Source organism: Nycticebus coucang, chromosome 14, assembly GCF_027406575.1.
Source record: "Nycticebus coucang isolate mNycCou1 chromosome 14, mNycCou1.pri, whole genome shotgun sequence".
NCBI lineage: Eukaryota > Metazoa > Chordata > Mammalia > Primates > Lorisidae > Nycticebus > Nycticebus coucang.
In genome coordinates, this window is record NC_069793.1 from 69,227,180 (window position 1) to 69,246,261 (window position 19,082).

Below are 19,082 nucleotides of genomic sequence, written 5' to 3' on the forward strand. Positions count from 1 at the left end.
CCAGGCGCGCTGGGAGACTCACGTGTGTAATCCTAGCACTCTGGGAAGCTGAGGCTGGTGGATTGCTTGAGCTCAGGAGTATGAAACCAGCCTGAGCAAGAGTGAGACTGTGTTTCTACTAAAAATAGAAAAAGTGGCTTGGCACCTGTAGCTCAGCAGCTAGGCCGCCAGCCACATACACTGGAGCTGGAGGGTTCGAATCCAGCCTGGGCCTGCCAAACAATGACAACTACAACCAAAACATAGCCAGCCACTATGGCGGGCATCTGTAGTCCCAGCTACTTGGGAGGCTGAGTCAAGAGAATCACTTAAGCCCAAGAGTTGGAGGTTGCTGTGAGCTGCGATGCCAAACCACTACCGAGAGTGACAAAATGAGACTCTGTCTCAAAAAAAAAATAAAAATAGAAGTAGCCTGGGACATCATGGCAGGTGCCTGTAGTTCCAGCTACTCAGGAGGCTGATGCAAGACCATTACTCAACCCCAGGAATTTGAGGTTGCTGTGAGCTATGATGGCACAGCACTCTACCCAGGGTGACAGAGAGAGACTCTCTCAAAAAAAATTGAGCCGGGCAAGGTGGCTTACGCCTGTAATCCTAGCACTCTGGGAGGCTGAGGCAGGTGGATAGCTTGAGCTCCTGAGTTCAAGGCAGCCTGAGCAAAAGCAAGACCCTGTCACTACTAAAAATAGAAAAACTAAAGCAGCAGGATTGCTTGAGCCCAAAAGTTGGAGGTTGCCGTGAGCTATTATGCCACGGCACTCTACCCAGGGCTACAGCTTGAGTCTCTGTCTCAAAAAGAAAAAAAAAGAAAAGAAAAATGAGAAAAGTATTAGAATTCATAAGACACAGAGTCATAGAATTTAGAAATCAGACACATGTCCTCCAACTTCCAACCCTATCTAAATGCTCTTCTATAGTATCATAAGAGACATTCATTGTGCTTCTTAAAACCCTAATTGAGACCAGACACAGTGACTTACACCTGTAATCCTAGCACTTTGGGAGGCCAAGGCAGATGAGGAGTTCAAGATTGGCCTGAGAAAGAGGCTGTATTTACTATAAATACAAAAATATATAAGGATATGGTGGCACACACTTGTAGTCCCAGCTACTCGGGAGGCTGAGGCAGGAGGATTGCCTAAGTCCAGGAGTTTGAACTTGCAGTGAACTATCATGTTACTACACTCTAGCCTGGGAAACAGAGCAAAACCCTGTCTCAAAAACAAAACAAAACAGACTAATTGATAAAGAATTTGTTACTTTCTGGGGTAGCGCCTGTGGCTCAGTGAGTAGGGCACCGGCCCCCTATACCGAGGATGGTGGGTTCAAACCCAGCCCTGGCCAAACTGCAACAACAACAAAAAGATAGCCAGGTGTTGTGGCGGGTGACTGTAGTCCCAGCTACTCAGGAGGCTGAGGCAAGAGAATCGCCTAAGCCCAAGACCTGGAAGTTGCTGTGAGCTGTGACACCACAGTTCTCTACCGAGGGCAATAAAATGAGACTCTGTCTCTTAGAAAAAAAAAAAAGAATTTGTTACTTTCTGAAACAGTCCATACATTTAGTTGTCTATGACTTTAAAAAGAAATAGATTGGGAAATAAAGAAAGAAAAAATGTCTTTCATGTTGCACCAAAATTAGTCTGTCCACAATGTTTACCTGTACATATGTGCTATAAAGAAAGTAAATAGAATGTGTGGCAGCAGCAGTGTTTTATGTGTTTGGGGTTTTAAATCAGATGGACCAGAGTTTGAATATCATCTTGGCTGTGTACTAGTTGTGTGACCATTAGGAATTGCATAATCCTCTGAACCTCAGTGTCAGTCATCTGTGAAGCAAAGATAATACCTTGATGGTTTGGGGAACTTTAAGTAAGGTAAGATACAGTACTAAAGACAGTGACAAAGACCTTGCCATATAGAAGTTGATCATTGGAAACTCAAATGATTTCCATTCTTAGTAGTTCGATCAGGGAAAGCTGCTCAGGGTATAACACTTAGACTGAAATCTGAGCGAAGGGTAAGATTTTGCTAATCTTACCATTTGCTCAGATTTTAATAGAGAAGCTACTGTCTTAGTCATTTGGGGGCTGCTGTAACAAAAGTACTATAAACTGAATGGCTTAAACAAAGATATTTATTTCTTGAAGTTCTAGAGACTAAGGAGTCCAAGAGCAAGGTGCTGTCATATCCAAAATGCCTTCTGAGGTTAAGCTGTATTCCTGCGATTCTGTGTCTAACCAAGGCTCTTGCTACCATCTGGGTGTAAACCTTGCATCAGCCTTTGCTACAAAAGCCTGTTTCATAAGAAGGACCCTGAAGCAGACCCTTTCTTGCTACAAAAGCCTGTTTCATAAGAAACAGACCTGAAGCAGACCCTTTCTTGAGTCACCAGTTTTCATCTGAGGCCTTATCCGGAGACTTTCCCAGTCATGTTGAGCACTGTGAGACCGTCTTCGTTCACGTGAAGCTTTGGTGCTGCTCCGTGGCCTTTCAGGGCATCCTCACCCAAAAACGGACCCTACAGGCACATCAGGGCACAGCTTGCCAGCCCCTTGCTAACTTCCTGGTAGTCATAAGAACTCATTCCTTCTCTTTCTCTTAACTATAAGTCTCCCTCCCGTTGGAGACTTATTTTCTAACACTCTACAAGAATAAAAAGGTGATGGAGGTGAAGGGAAGAATGGAAAGTTTGTCCCTATCTCCAGAACATTACTTTTCTCCCTCCCCATATAAAACCATTGTCCTTTGAGGCTGCTTAACTGTTCAGCCATCTGTCGTACTAGTCACCGTCATCTGACATGCTGGTTACTCCTTTGGGACACTCAAAATTTGGAAACTTCCTTCTAGGATGTGACTCCTCAGTGAGCTCCACTACAGTGGTCTCATCCCTTGTTCCCCCACAGCAACCCACTTGCTGTTTCACAGATTCTTGTGTCTGGGCATTTGTTCATGCAGTTTCCTCTCTCAGGAAAACTATTTCCCTGCCCTTACACCTATAAAATCCAAGCAGTAAAGCATAATCCAGGCAGGTTATCACTTCTTTCCAAACTTTCTTGTCTGTCTGAGACTTGCTTGGGTGTGCCTTCCCTGTGTTCCTATAGTTTCCTCTAATGTGCTACTTACTATTCTTTAATATAATTATGTATCTGATTTTTAAATGTCTTTTCCATTATATTATGATTACTTTAAAAGCAGGAACTCATGTACTCAGCCCTGCTATGAAACCGATTTATGGCTTTCGTATGAAAGCTATAACCCAGTTATAACCTAAGAATATGGGGAAAGGGGAGAGGGAGGGAAGGGAGGGGGAGGATGGACGGAGGAAGGGTGATTGGTGGGATTACACCTGCAGTGCATCCTACAAGGATACATGTGAAACTTAGTAAATGTAGAATATATTGTCTTAACACAATAACTAAGAAAATGCCAGGAAGGCTTCGTCAACCAGTGTGATGAAAATGTGTCAAACTGTTTATAAAACCAGTGTATGGTGCCCCATGATCGCAGTAATGTATACAGCTATGATTTACTATTAAAAAAAAAAAGCAGGATCTCCCTCCTCTTTATCTTTGTATAATAACTTCAGCCCATAGCCTAGCACATAGAAGGTGTTCAATATCTATTGACCAAATGAATACATGGTTCTAGCTGCTTATCATCTTTTGTACCTAAACAAGATTAAAGATGGGACAAAAAGGAATAGACTTGATGTTGTTACCATAGCTAGTTTCTATAGCTAGTTCAAATTCTTTTTGAAACATTTATATTTATGCCATTGAAAAATATACATACAGCTGGATGTTCAGAAGGTAAGTCTGCCCTTTACCTCTTATAATTAGTTTTTTGTTGGTTGGTTTGTTTGTTTTTAGACAGAGTCTCTCTCAGTCACCCTGGGGGTGAGTACTATGGTGTCATAGCTCACAGCAACCTCGGACTCTTGGGCTCAAAAGATCATCTTGTCTCAAAAGATCACAATGTCTGGCTAGTTCTTTTATTTTTATTTTTTTATCTTTTAGTAGAGACAGGGTGTCACTTTGCTCAGGCTAGTCTCAAACTCCTGAGCTTAGGTGATCCACCCCACCTCAGCCTCCCAGACTGCTGGGATTACAAGTGTGAACCACCAGGCCTGGCCTACAGTTAGTGTTATGCTCTCCATCTGATAACCCTTCCACTGTCATCCCACTTTTATTTTTCTGGTCAATTTTCCAATCTTTTTGACATTTCTTATCTTCAAAATGTTGTAGATTTTATTATCTTGCATGTTTTCTTTTTGGTGAATCCTATCTTTTTTTAGACATGCCTGATTCAATTGAGACCCAGAATAACAACATATGGTCTTACTAGACTAGAAAGAAACTTAGAAAGAAGGACTAATAATGAATGAAGTAGAAAAATAAAGTATAGCATTAATGGTTTAGTGTAAAAAACGGTATTCTTAGGAATAGCTAATGAGGGGAAAGGCAGAGAAGTAAATTTGTAAGATACTTAAAATTCACAGACTATGTTGGGAGTTTTACACACGTTATTTTAATTAATCAACACAATACTTCCATGAAGCAAGTGTTACATGCATACATAGATGAGCAGGGAGGTGGGTGTTAAGTAACTTGCCCAAGATTACACAGCTGGTTACTAGCAAACCTTGAGTGTTAACCTAAGATTCATTGACTTTTTTGTTCCGTCTCCTCTGCCATTTCATATATATATTTTTTTCTTTTTTGAGACAGTCTCACTTTGTTGTCCTTGGTAGAGTGCCATGACATCATAGCTCACAGCAAGCTCATTGGATTCAAGTGATTCTCTTGCCTCAGCCTCCCAAGTAGCTGGGACTACAGGTGCCTACCACAGTGCCCGGCTATTTTTTAGAGATGGGGTCTCGTTCTTGCTCAGGCTGATCTGGAACTCGTGAGCTCAGGCAATCCACCTGTCTCAGCCTCTCAGAGTGCTGGGATTACAGGCATGAGCCACCGTGCCCAGCCCATTTCATACATTTTAAATTGGCTTTTTATTACATTATTTTTGAATTAAGAATTTTGGAAGTTAATGTGAAATTGCCAGTATAAAAATAGAAGATCATATTTTTTAATAACTTTGACATAGTCCTTGGAACACCTAATTGTTTTGATGGGTTAGTTTTATATCATAACCTGTCTTACGATCAATAGCACCAGACAGCAATATTTAAAAAGCAAATGGGTGAAAGCACCATGACAGAGTTTGGCGTTTCGCGCAATGCTGTGGCTGGGTCTCTTGGACTGATGCTACGACGCTTGAATTAGCTTTAGGCGAAGAGAAATGGAGGAGCCATAGAACATTAAGGATGAATTCAGGAAGGCCTGAGACCCTGGAAAACTTGCCTGCTCTCTACACTATTTTCCAAGGAAAGGTTGCTATGGTGACAACTATGGAGCCTTTATCAAAATCCCAGGTTGTAGGAAGCAAGGTCTAGGGTCCATCGAACTCATATATCATCCTGTCTGGTGGGTAAGTCCTCTGAGATAGTAGATGTCAGAGACAAAGTATGGGTGAAGCTTATTGTCTGAGAGATGAAAACTGATAGAATAAAAGTATCCCTGTCCATGAAAGTTGTCAACCAAGGGACTGGGAAAGACCTCGATCCCAACAATGTTATCATTGAGCAAGAAGAGAGGAGGAGGCATTCCTTCCAGGATTACACTGGGCAGAAGATCACCCTCCAGGCTGTCCTGAACACTACCTGCAAGAAGTGTGGTTAAAGGCCACTGCTTCATGCAACCAGGTAGGACCAAGTACTCTGATACCTGATGAGGAAGAAGAGGAGGAAGAAGCAAAGTCAGCAGAGTTTGAGAAGCCTGACCCCATAAAAAAATTCTTCCAGAAAAAGAAAGAAAGAAAAGAAGAAAAAGAAACATAGAGACAGGAAGTCCTCTGACAGCTCAGACTCTGAGAGCGAAACAGGCAAGAGGTCAAGGCACATTAAAAGACAGCAAGGCGGCAAAGAAGAAGAAAAAGGAGCAGCAGCTTAAGAAGCAGCACAAGGAGTGAGAGTAGAAAGAGTGCAGAGGGTGGTTGTGACCCTGAAAGCCCTGGGTTCTAGAAAGACTCAATAGGAGAGTATGGCTTCCCACCCTGATGACTTCACTCCCGTGGGAGATGGCTTCCCCTCGCGCTCAAAAGCAGCTGCCTGAATGAGTTGTTTCCTTATCACTCCTGGTCCCTTTGCAAGTGACCCCTGCAGCTCCCACATTCATTCATCCAACTTCCTTCACTCAGCAGGAGGTCCTAGTACCTTCTCCAGCTGTCACTGCCAGAACTGGATTCCTACACAGGAGTCCAGGCTAGAGCCGCAGGACTGCTGTGGAGGTAAGTCTGGCTATAGTTGGAGACTGATTAGCCCTTTCCTGTTGGTCTTTTTGGGCTGATTGGTGGATGTTCTCTGTCCGATCCAACATGGGGGCAGAGGGAGAACGTGTTAAGAAGTGGTGCTTAACTCTTTTCATCCCCCCAACTTGTTCTACTGTGCAAGAAGTGACAGCAGTGGCCACAGCCAGAAAATGATCATTTGCAGCATGACTTAGCTAGTATATGACATTCCAGCGGACCACTGAACCAGACAGCTGAAACCAAGATCATTGTTCACTTTGTATTTACTACTGTGTGAGTCAGTTGATTCTACTTCAGGTCCCTGCTTAAATTCCTGGCACTAAAATAAATAAATAAATAAATAAATAAGCAAATGAAGCTCTCTTTTACCAAATCTCTAAATGGAAATTTTAATACATTTGAAGCAAATTTGTACTAGATTTTTGGTACTCCACATATAGTTATCCAGAAGTGATCTGCTTAAGTTATTAACACATTAGATGAATTTTATTTTCAAACCGCTTTACGCAAAAAAAAAAAAAAAAGCTTTCCTGCTTTATTGTGTGAAACTAAATAAAATAAATAAACTGGTTCCTTGGCCAGTCTACAACTTTCAGATACACATAGACACACATTTAGGATACATGCTTACCTGCCTCTGAGCTTTGCTTAGATTCTCTTTGCTCCATCTCCACCCACTGGCCTCCTTTTCCACTATTTCCTGCTCAGTTCAGCTCATTTTCTGTCAGATGATGGATTAGGTCTCAGCACCTCACGAAAATTTTTCCTACAGGGATCTAACCATAAATAATGAAACGTGGATTTTATCCTTGTAATTTGCAATGCAATTCTCAAAAAATATGTTACCTACTACCACATACCTAGCGTGAAGTTAGGTGCTGCGCATTTTAAAGTAAAATAGATTCTGTCATTAATGCATTTATAGTTGCCTTGTAGGTCTTGTGTAGGGACTATGTGAATAATTATTTAATCATTCTGTGTCTCCGTTTCTTTGTTATATGTGAATAATAATACACGTGTTTCGTTACGGTTTGTGAAAATCGAATGAGTTAATATTTGTAAAGTACTTAAAATGGGGCCTAGCAAGAAAATTCCTTAGATGTTTTTGGTTTATTTTATTTCATTTTATTTTTAGCACTCTGTCACCCTAGATAGAGTGCCATGGTGTCACAGCTCACAGTAACCTCAAACTCCTGGACTCAAGCAGTCCTTTTGCTCAGCCCCCAAGTAGCTGGGACTACAGGCACCTACCCCAATGTCTGGCTAGTTTTTCTATTTGTAGTAGAGATGAGGTTTTGCCCTTGCTCAGGCTGGTCTTGAACTCCTCAGCTCAGACAATCCACCCACCTCAGCCTCCCAGAGTGCTAGGATTACATGCATGAGCCACAGCCCCCAGCCAAAGTGTTTTTTATTTACTAAAGTAAAATTGAACTTTAGAATCAGTTTTTTTCTTTCTTTTTTTTTTTTTTTTTTTGAGACAGTCTCAAGCAGTCATCCTGGGTAGAGTGCTGTGGCATCACAGCTCACAGCAACCTCAGACTCTTGGGCTTAAGCGATTCTCTTGCCTCAGCCTCCCAAGTACCTGAGACTGCAAGTGCCTGCCACAACACCCAGCTGGTTTTTTTTTTGCATTGTTGTTTTAGCAGGCCCAGGTCAGGTTCAAACCCACCGGCCCCAGTGGGACCCACCTACCCACTGAGCTATGGGCACCGCCCTGGAATCAGTTTTCTAGTTCTAAAAAAAAAAATCCTATTAGTATTTTTTCTAGGATCATAGTAAATTTATAGATTAATTTATAAAGATATGCTATCTTTATAATAACAAGTCTTTCTACCCAAGAACAAGGTATGAGTTTCCACTTATTAAAATCTTTTTTTACATCCCTCAGAAGACTATTAAAGTTTTCTTCATATAGATCATGTCATTTTGGTTATGCTTATTTAGGTATTTTATCCTTGTTGCTGTTTAAAATGATACCAGGTAATATTCTAATTCATTGTTATTTATATGAAGGAAGATTGGTTGATGTGTGTTTTTAATTTTGTATTGAATTATCTTACGGTTTGTGATGAGTTTTCACTCAGTTTTTTTGGATTTTCTAGATGTATAACCATGTTAATTCATTTTGGCGATTGTTTTCCAATTTGGCGTTTAACTCATTCTTTCTCACCTGTCAAGTTAGTGTTAACTGATCATGGTACTGGTGAACATTTGTCTTGTGATTTTTGACTTATGGCTATTACACTTAACAGGATTATTATATATGGTATGTTGTGCTTTCCCAGGTCACTTAATACTGTGCTTTGCTTTAACCACCAAAGAATTTGTTCTGTTCTGAACTAATAATAATCTATAAAGAACGAAAATTCCGAATTGGGGATTACTCTTCAGTGTCTCTAACCTTCCCCCAAGAACTTGTGAATGAGCCACTGGGAAGTGTGTCCCAGCGTGCGTTCAATATAATATTTGCTGACTAAAAACCCCTGTTGTGCCTGATGCATGATATATACACAGAAAATGTTCACTGGAAGAGTTGGATGAAGTTCTAGAAATGCTCTCTCTTCCCATGTCTAAATACTATCTGTCTGTCAAGGAGTAAATTCACCCCTCACGTCTTCAGGTAAAAGGTAGACAGAATCTTTCCCCCTGGATTAGTTTCCTATTGCTTTGCAACCATTTGACTGTTTAAACCGCACCCATTTTATCTCACAGTTATATAGGTCAGAAGTCTGACCTACAGCAGATAAGGTTCCTCTGGTTTTTCTGCTCAGAGTCTCACAAGGCCAAAATCAAGGTGTTGGCCAGACTAAGTTCTTATCTAGGGAGGCTCTTGGGAATGATCCACTTCTAAGTTCCTTTACATTTTTGGCAGAATTTCATTTTTTGCAGCTGTGGGTCTGAGGTTCCTATTTACTTGCTGGTTTTCAGCCAGAGGCCACTTTTTGCTCCTAAGAGGATATCCACATTTCTTCTTAGATGGCCCCTCCATCTCCAGACCAGTAATGTCCTTCAAACCCTTCTTATACTTCAAGTCTCTCTGATTTTTCTTCTACTGCCAGCCAAGAAAACTTTGTTTTTAAAGGGTTCGTGTGATTAAATTAGGCTCGCCCAAATAATCTCTTCCATTTACCTTAAAAATAAATAACCACAAGGTAACACCAGGGAGTGAAAGGCACGGGGGCCATCTTTAAATTTGGCCTACTTACCCTACCTTTTTTTGTTTGTTTGTTTAGGACAGAATCTCATTCTTGGTAGCTCACAGCAACCTCAAACTCTTGGGCTAAAGCAATCCTCTTGCCTCAGCCTCCCTGAGTAGCTGGGACTAAAGGCATCTGCTACAATACATATCAAATGAATTAATTGTTTTCTGTGGAATTAATTCTGAGATCAAACAATGATTAAAATTATTTCAAAACAAATTGTAGAAGTATCTATCCAGTTGGAGAAGCAATGTGTACTCTAAAGTTCATTGCTTTGGGGAGAGTATTTTTTTTTTTTTTGAAGCTACATTAATTTATGATCAACCAGGGAGACCAAACAGTGGATTCGTGGGCTTGGACTCTGTTATAATTCAAGGGAGGTCAGAAAAAATCCTACAAAAAAAAACCTTAAAAGACATGAAGAGCCATTATAGTAAATATCAGGGAAGAGTCATTAATAAGAGAAAAGAGTTTTCTGGAAAACTGTGTTCCATTTAAGGCACCTCATTACTAGATTCTTTAAGGGTAGCTAGAGGAAGTTCAGAGGCTATACAGGTTAATTTACTAACAAAGATTTTAAAAGACCAATTATATATGGCTTAGCTAAACAGCAACTAAGTAGAGATGTAGCTATTGTCAGATTTCTGAAATCAGGAGAAGTAATGTGTTTCTCTGATTAAAAATTTTTTGACAGTCTCTTTCATAAGTATTGAAATTAAATGAGGAATAAAAACATAAAAATCTTCTCTAAATAATTTGTAAGCAATATCTACACTGTGTGCACACTCAGAGTTGAATACAGATCCCAGCTTCTCTATTGGCCACCTGGGAAATTTCAGGCAACTCCTTTGACCTTTTAAACTTTATCATATGTAGAATGCGAATTATATCACCTGCCTTATAGGATTATGAAGATGAAATAACATAAGTAAACAGTTAAGTTCCATGCCTGACACAGATTGCAGGTGCTGTATTATCACCATTATTATTATCATTCACAGGTGATTAAGATTTCAGAGTACTGGGGTTCAAATAGACCTGGGATGCAAATTCAAACTCTACCATTTAACTCATTCTCTAAGTCAGTTTCTTCAATGACAAAAGCATTACAGTGAGGACTGAATGCAATAATACAGTGATTGGTATAATTCCTGGCACATAACTAATCACTTAATAAACATGTTAGCAGCTGTAGAACTGTTTTCATTAACTGATAATGTTTTAACTGTTTTCATTATCATTATTCTGCCATAGAACCTGGCCCAGGCCTGCTAATCAACAATGACAATTGCATAAAAAAAAATAGCTGGGCGTTGTGGCAGGTGCCTGTAGTCCCAGCTACTCGGGAGGCTGAGGCAAGAGAATTGCTTAAGCCCAAGAATTAGAGGTTGCTGTGAGCTGTGATGCGACGGCACTCTACTGAGGACAACATAGTAAGACCCTTGTTCAAAAAAAATTCAAATTATTTTCAGATTTCTCCTATTATAAACAGAGTCATGTACATATCTCCATTTCTATGACCATCAACCCAGACACACACACACAGAGTTCAATAGTTATTATTTGTTGAATTGAATTAAGTAATTTGTAGTAGTGGTCATGTCATGTACTTGTCACTTGTTCATAGCTAGGAGATGCTATTATCTATGTTCCTTGTGTAATCAAATTTATACAAAATGCAATTTAAGTGCATTTTGTAGTTCAATAAAATTGATACTTTCCCTGTTTCTCCGAAAATAAGACATCCTCCAAAAATAAGACCTACTTACAGGAAAGATAAGATGTCCCCTGAAAATAAGACCTAACGCATCTTTAGGAGCACACCTTAAAATAAGACATTGTCGGGGAAACAAGGTAGATTTATCTGAATTTTTATGAAGGAATTCCTGCACTTATAATAGCATTTTCATTTTGTCTTCTCCACACATAGAAAGTCCCTATGATTCTTCACTGCACATAGAATTTTTTTTTTTCCTAAGACAGAGTCTCACTCTGTCACCCTCGGTAGAGTGCTATGGCATCACAGCTCACAACAACCTCGAACCCCTGGTTTGCGTAATCTTCTTACCAGCCTTCCTAGTAGTTGGGACTACAGATGTCCGCCTCCATGCCCCGTTAATTTTTCTATGTTTAGTAGAGACGGGGTCACACTCTTGTCTGGCTGGTCTTGAACCTCTGAGCTCAAGCAATCCACTCACCTTGGCCTCCCAAAGTGTTGGAATTACTGGCGTTAGCTACCACACCCAGCCACGATTTTATTATTGCAGTAAACAGAATGTACTTAGCTAGAGTAAGCAGAAATGGTATTAGAGAGTTACTAATTAGAAGGTATTGAGATTAATCAGAGAATATTAATCAGATGTATTAAGTATTCATCATAGGTGGCTCATATTTGTCCTTAAGTAGCTACCTCACCACAACTGTGAGGAGGCCAGGAGAAGAGATACAGATGGCAAGTAAGCATATGAAAAAATGCTCCATATTATTAATCATTAAGGATATGCTGATTAAAACCATAATGAGATACTACTACACAACTATGAGTTGGGTAAATTGTTAAAGCTGACAGTATCAAATGCTGACCGCAGTGCAGAGCTCCTGAAGCTCTCACACACTGCTGCTGGGAATGCCAAATTGGATAGCCTCTTTGGAAAACAGTTTAGCATTTTTAATTTTTTTTAATGAAGTTAAACATATCTGCCATTCATCTCAGCAATTCCACACTTGGGTATTGGTACAAGAGAAAGAACAAATATACAAATCCAAGCAAAAACTTGTGCCCAAATATTTATGGTGCCTTAATTCACAAAAATCAAAATTGGAAACAACCCAAATATCCATCACCTAACATTTAGATAAACAATTTGTGGTAAATCCATACAGTAGAATACTCCTCAGCAATAAAAAGGAATAAACTAATCACACATGGCAACAACCTGGATGAATCTCACATATGAAAAAAGGCAGACACAAGAGCTATATTCACTATGATCCTATTTCTACAATGTTCTGGAAAACTGCCTATTATATTAGACTGTGATCTTCATCTGAATGTGTATTTCTTTGCACCAAGTCAATGAATTGGAAGTGAAAATGCAAAGTTTGATGAGTTCAAGGAGTAACGTTTAGCTCTAAAGGGAATCAGGGGTCCAGATTGGGTCAAAGGTTAATGCAGGTAGATTGGGGTAATCAGCACACACCAGACCATCAACATGAGGGCAGGGAGCAAAGGGAGGACCTGCTGGACCTGCTGAACAGCATGAACATGTACACTGATGGATCCCACACAAGTTTGTCCACTTACGGAAACTTTAGCCTCCAGAGAACATAAATCACCTTTAATGATCATTAATTAAAACTGATTGCAGTTGCTCCCAAAATTATGGTTTACCTGCCTTTGACAAATTTCCAGTTCTCCTTTGCTTATCTACTTGTAATTTGTGTTACTGACTCTCTTTAGCAGCTCACAAGGATTGGCAGTGATAGAGACTACGCTTATTGTTCAGGTTGACTCCAGAGTTGCATGACTTTAACAGTGCTTCTAGTTGTTTTCTGGCCAATGTTAAGATTGTGAAGCAAAGGAACATCTTAATTGAGGCAGGAGAATCGCGGAAGCCCAAGAGCTGGAGGTTGCTGTGAGTCCTGTGACATCATGGCACTCTACCGAGGGCCGTAAAGTGAGACTCTGTCTCTACAAAAAAAAAAAAAAAGGAAAGAAATCTTTTTAGCTGGATGTGGTGGCTCACGCCTGTAATCCCAGCACTCTGGAAGGCCGAGGCAGGTGGATTGCTTGGGCTCAGGAGTTCAAGACCAGCGTGATCCAGAGCGAGACCCCCCAAACCCGTCTCTAAAAATAGCCGGGCATTGTTGTGGGCACCTGTAGTCCCAGCTACTTGGGGAGGCAAGAAAATCACTTGAAGCCAAGAGTTTGAGGTTGCTGTGAGCTGGGGCACTCTACTAAGGGCAACATAGTGAGACTCTGTCTCAAAGAAACAAAAAAGAAATGTTTTTAATATGATAGATTTTATAATGGTAAGTTTGACTCAACTATAACCTGTACTTCTTAAATACAACAAAGTAACATATAATGTAAAGAAAAAAGCCTGTGGGTAGAACTCAGCAGACTTAGATTCTTGTCCCTAGACGCAACCTGTTACATAGGCCATTTAACCTCTCACTTAGCCTACAGGGTAAATGATGCTTTCAAAGGTGCCATTCAGTTCTTATTATTAATTCTGTGATTCTGAGAGCAGTTGATAGAATGACTGGGAGAAGATATGGAAGAAGCTTTCCCACTTCTCAGACTTCAGAGCTTTTGGACTTGACTTTTTAAGTGGCGGACCTCAGAACGGTAGGCCTAAGCAGTGTCCAGTGTTTACATTATATCTACCTTGGAAAAGACTGGCATGTGTTCACAGATGGGTTGGAAAAGTACTTAGGTTGTTCTCGCAACCAGAGGCCCCTAATCAAGTTTTTATACTTTTCCTTAGAGGTATATATTGCGGTGACTCAATGTGTAAGATACAGAATTATTGCTTATATTAAATATTCTTCAGCTTTTCCACATCTTTGAAAGAGTTGTGTTTTCTTGTAGGAAGGCAGATTTTAGTTTCAACATGGTGGTACCTTTTTTTTTAAGCTCTTAATCTAGTTCTTTTCATGTCAGTGAAACTTTAGTAGTATTTTAAAATGAATTGAAATATTGGTAACTAGTCCTACAGAGATTATTGACTACATAAGCTGAAACTCTAAGTCTTTGATGCTTTATGTGCATTTTTAATTTCTTATTTTCAATTCCTCCAGACCACTTCTCTTTGTAGTCAAATTCATTGTAATCCCATCACGAAAGTGTTGATCTTTTAGTAACCTTTATTGAAGTATTGTATTAATCCACATTCCCTCACGGTAACAGACGGTTTGTATCAAACATATCCTGCAGCTCAGTTCAAACCCCATATGGAACTAATAAGCCACGCCGTAAGTGTAGATGAATGTAGTTTGGAAGACAGAGAGAGACAGAAAGAGTGTGTGTGTGTGTGTCGTCTAAACTGAATTTCCTCCCTGCCAAAACCTAAATGGCAAAATGATTCCTAAACCCCTAGAGTCTTTCCTAGCCTGGAAAAACTGTGTGTAAAAAATAAAAATAAAATTGAGCACTTTGATATTGAATTAGACCTCTCAGCTCAATGAAGGATGCTGACTGAGTACGAGAACTGAGGATTTATTTCTCAAAAGTACAGTCAAACTGTATTTTCAAATACAATCTCCAGAACTGTACATGATCTTACCTCATCAATGGAGCAGCATTTATAAAGCTGCGTGCACTAGTTAATTCCAACTGCAAGAGCTCTGACATCATAGTTGATCTGTCTTATTTGGTGAAACTCAAAGTGATTATATAGTGATTTGGGATGAAACCAGCACATAGCTTTGGAAAAATACTATACAGGGTGGCCATAAAATTCATATGCAATTTTAAATAGTTCTAACTACTTAAATGTACACGAAAAAAATAAAATAAATTGCACATAAACTTATGGCCACCCTATATTTTTTATAGAAAAAGGAAGTATAGGAGAGGAAAACCGGGAGAAGATTTGGAATGGTGAGGCTGTAGTTGTCTGTTGGCAACTTACAAATGTACTCTTTGCTGTGGTTTTCTTTATCTTTGCTTCCTCCAGTAACTTCACATAAAGCCAAATCTTCCTGGTTATTTTAGAATATGGATTTTCTTCTGTTAGTAGACAATACCATTGGTTAATTTTTCCAGGGAAACTACTGAACTTTGTTTCCCCCACACATTTCCCATCTAATTTAATATTATATGTAGTTTTCACCTTCATGGCCTGCTAGCCATAGGGTTGAACAAAAATTTAATTGCCCCCATGGAGTTTTAAACCAATCAGTGTGAATCTGAAATTCAAGCTAATTGAAACCAAAATTCTGCTTAAAAACTATTTAGACTCTTTGGGTGGTGGTGCAGTAGGAAGTTGTTACAAAAGGTGTTTATTTCAGAGGTTAATTTGAGGCAGTTAGACCCAAAGCAATATTTTACTTGCCTGGGTTTCTTGGCCTCTGCTTTCCCTAATCAGAAGTGAGAGCAGAAGGAGCCATAATGTTTAGGGAAGTGCAGTATCCATAGTAGTTAGTGAGGGCAGGTATGATGGAACCTGAAGTCAAGCTAGTAGAGAAAGTCCGTTTTTTAACCCATCCTGCATAGCTGCTTCTGCAGTTGTTTTTCTCATTCCCTCTCTTGCTTAAACCCTGGAGTAGGTTCTTACTGCTGACAAGACAAAGTCAAAACTCTTCAGCTTAGTGCTCTAGGCCCTTGACAGTGTTAATGACTGTCCTCTGAAAGGCCTCATTCTCTATAAAAATTCTAACTGAACTCTTACAGTGGTCTTACGAGATAAATATTGTTGGTGTTGGTTTAGAGATAAGGCACAGATTGGTTATGTAATGTGCCCATGGTTATGTACATTATATGGTGAGAGTAGGCTGTGAGTCCAGGCCTGTCATCCCAAAGAGTGAGCTGATTCACATTGCCTCGCCTAGTGGACACTCAGTAAATATCTGTTGAATGAATGAATGAGTGGGGCACGTAGGAAGTTAGTAAACGGGGTCTCCTCCCCTTTCTCTATCCTTGTCCTTTGCTTCTTTGCCTGATTCCTTCTTTTCCTTCCCATTTTTATTAATATCTTACGAGGGTGTTAACTTGCTAGTAGTTTCTTTAATTATTTTTTTCTTTATTTCAGATTAATATGAGGGTACAAACAATTAGGTTACAGTGTTTGCATTTGTTAGGTAAAGTCCCTGTTGTAGTTGTATCTTGAACCCAGGAGGTGTTGCATGTACCTTTACATTGTGCCTGTTAGGTAGGAGCACACCAGTTTCCTTTCCTCTCCTCCCAACTTGAATTGAATTCAGTTTTTTCTCTTGTGTGGGCATGTATTAGTTCATCTCCTGTCTCCATATTAGTATCAGTACATTGAATACTTGCTTTTCCATTCTTATGATACTTTACTAAGAAGAATGTGTTTCAAGTCCATCTAGGTTAATACAAAAGATGTACAGTTTCTTAATTTAAAAAATTTGAAATTATTTGACAAACCCAAGCAAGGAGGGAATTTGCATGGGCATATAGCAAAACTTGGGTATATCACCCAGGTCTCCTGACTACTCAAATATCGGTCTCTCCATTTTACTGTGTCAAAGATACTGGCATGTGTAAATGTTTATCACTGCCTCCCTAGAGTGATTGCAGTCAGAAGCTTAACAAAAATTAACAATTAAAAAATGAACTTGAGATTTTCCCTTTGATTTAAAGTAACTCTTTTCTTCTTTTCTTTTTTTTTTTTTTCCTGATTCCCATTCTAATTAGTTAAGTCATAAGCCATCATTGAGCACCAGATGTATGGCCAGCCTAATGGTAGATGCTATGATGATGATGATTCAGAGACAGAGCATTAATAATGATAACAGGGACTCAGAGCCTGTAGCTCAAGCAGCTAAGGCGTCAGCCACATACACCAGAGCTGGCAGGTTCAAATCCAGCTCAGGCCTGCCAAACAACAATGACAACTACAACCAAAATTTGGCCAGGCGTTGTGGCAGGTGCCTGTAGTCCCAGCTACTTGGGAGGTTGAGACAAGAGAATCTCTTGAGCCCAGGAGTTGGAGGTTGCTGTGAGCTGTGATGCCAGGGCACTCTACCGAGGGTGACAGCTTGAGGCTCTGTCTCAAAAAAATAAAATGATAACAGGTATTGTATATTGAATGCTTACTATGTACCAGATACTGTTTTAGACACTCATCTTTATATTACTTAAACTTTACAACAGCTCTGCAAGGCAAGTAACATCCCCATTTTTCAAGTAAGGAAACTGAAACTCAAAGAAGTGCAGTGACTTATCCAAAGTCAAACAACTAATAAGTGACAGTACTGGTATTCAAACCCAGATCCGCTATACCTAAGGTTTTCCCATCGTGTCAGGATGCCTCTCATTGCCTCCTAGACTGCATTAATTTAACTTGTTCATTAACAAATAGTATTTATTTATTAAGCACCTACCCAATTAGTTAAGGCTTTCCAAAAAGAGCAAATGGAAAGGTAATATAAGAAGGGATTTGGGATGAGGAGCAGAATGCCCCACTATTATCCTGGGTAATCAGAGAGAGCCTCCTACAAGAAGCAGATCTTGTATTGACTCTTTAAAAATGGATAGAACATGACCAGATGTAGGATGCCTGGAGAGGGAGGGAAGCAGGAAAGAGAGTTCTGTGCCAGAGTGGTGAGTAATATGTAAAAAACTATAGGGAGAATTGTTAGCTTATATTAAAAAACCGTTATGTAGTATAGAAAGGGGACTTTATCATAAATGATTTGAATATGCTCATTTATGTCACCTCCCTACTGAAATACTACTAATAAAGATAATTTAAAAATTGCAAAAGCACAATGATGAAAAGAATAGAAGAAACAAGACCCAGTAATCATTGAAAAAATTTTAGAAAATTACATGTAAATAAATGAATGATATACTGACTTGGAAGAATGGAGGGCTATTTTTTTGTTGTAGCATAAAAAATAGCTGGGCATTGTGGCAGGTGCCTATAGTTCTAGCTACTTGGGAGGCCGAGGCAAGAGGATTGCTCAAGCCCCAAAGTTTGAGGTTGCTGTGAGCTACGATGATGCCATGGTACTCTACCCAGAACAACAGAATGAGACTGTGTCTTCAAAAAAAAAAAGGAGAGAAAGAAGCAAACCCAGAGGTAACAGAAAATGAAGGAGGGGGGGGAGGCTGGCACTTAGCCCAGCCCAGCCCAGTAAATAAAAGGAGACCCAAAAGAAGGCTTATCACTGAAATTTTAGAATACTAAGATTAGAGAAGAAAATCCTAAAAACTTACAGAGAAAAGAATCAGCTCACATATGAAGGACGAGGAATCAGAATCTTATTTGATTTCTCAATTGGTTTCTCAATTGCCATGTGCAGAGTTCAATCACAGTGAAGCAATACTTTGGAAATAGCTAATGAAAATTATTTTCAGCCTTGAATTCTATACCTAGGCAATCTATCATTCAAGAATAAAGATATTTTCAAATATTCAAGGTGTCAATAAAGTTATCTCCCAGGCTACTTTTTCCCAGAAAGATATTATAGTATTTACTCCACCAAGATGAGGCAGTAAATCAAGAAAAAAGACATGAGATCTAGGAAAAAACAGTTTCAGCACAGGAGAGGAGTAAATAAAATTTCCAGGAGATGCTGAAGATAGCAGTACAGCATGCCGAACTATCGGCCAATTCAGATTGGACCAAAGAGAGGGGCTTCAGGGGATACATCTTTAAGGGGAAAATAGACTTGACTAATTATATGATATATTCAATTAGATTGAGAAGAGTTTTAAAGTTTTGTTAGAGTTTGGGGAGTACAGTGATAGGTACATAGAAAAACTCAAGGAGCAGTGTGGAGAAGAGGGGGCTAGAAGGACCCCTGGACCCACCAAAGCTCGTGCAT

At 39.6% G+C, this 19,082-nt stretch overlaps 1 protein-coding gene and 1 pseudogene across 2 annotated transcripts in view; both read left to right on the forward strand.

The window, feature by feature from the left end:
* UVRAG (UV radiation resistance associated) overlaps window positions 1–19,082 on the forward strand; it is a 381,997-nt gene that overhangs the window by 332,435 nt on the left and 30,480 nt on the right. The gene's annotated exons all lie outside the window — the stretch shown is intronic.
* On the forward strand, window positions 5,271–6,192 carry LOC128565013 (zinc finger CCHC domain-containing protein 17-like; annotated as a pseudogene).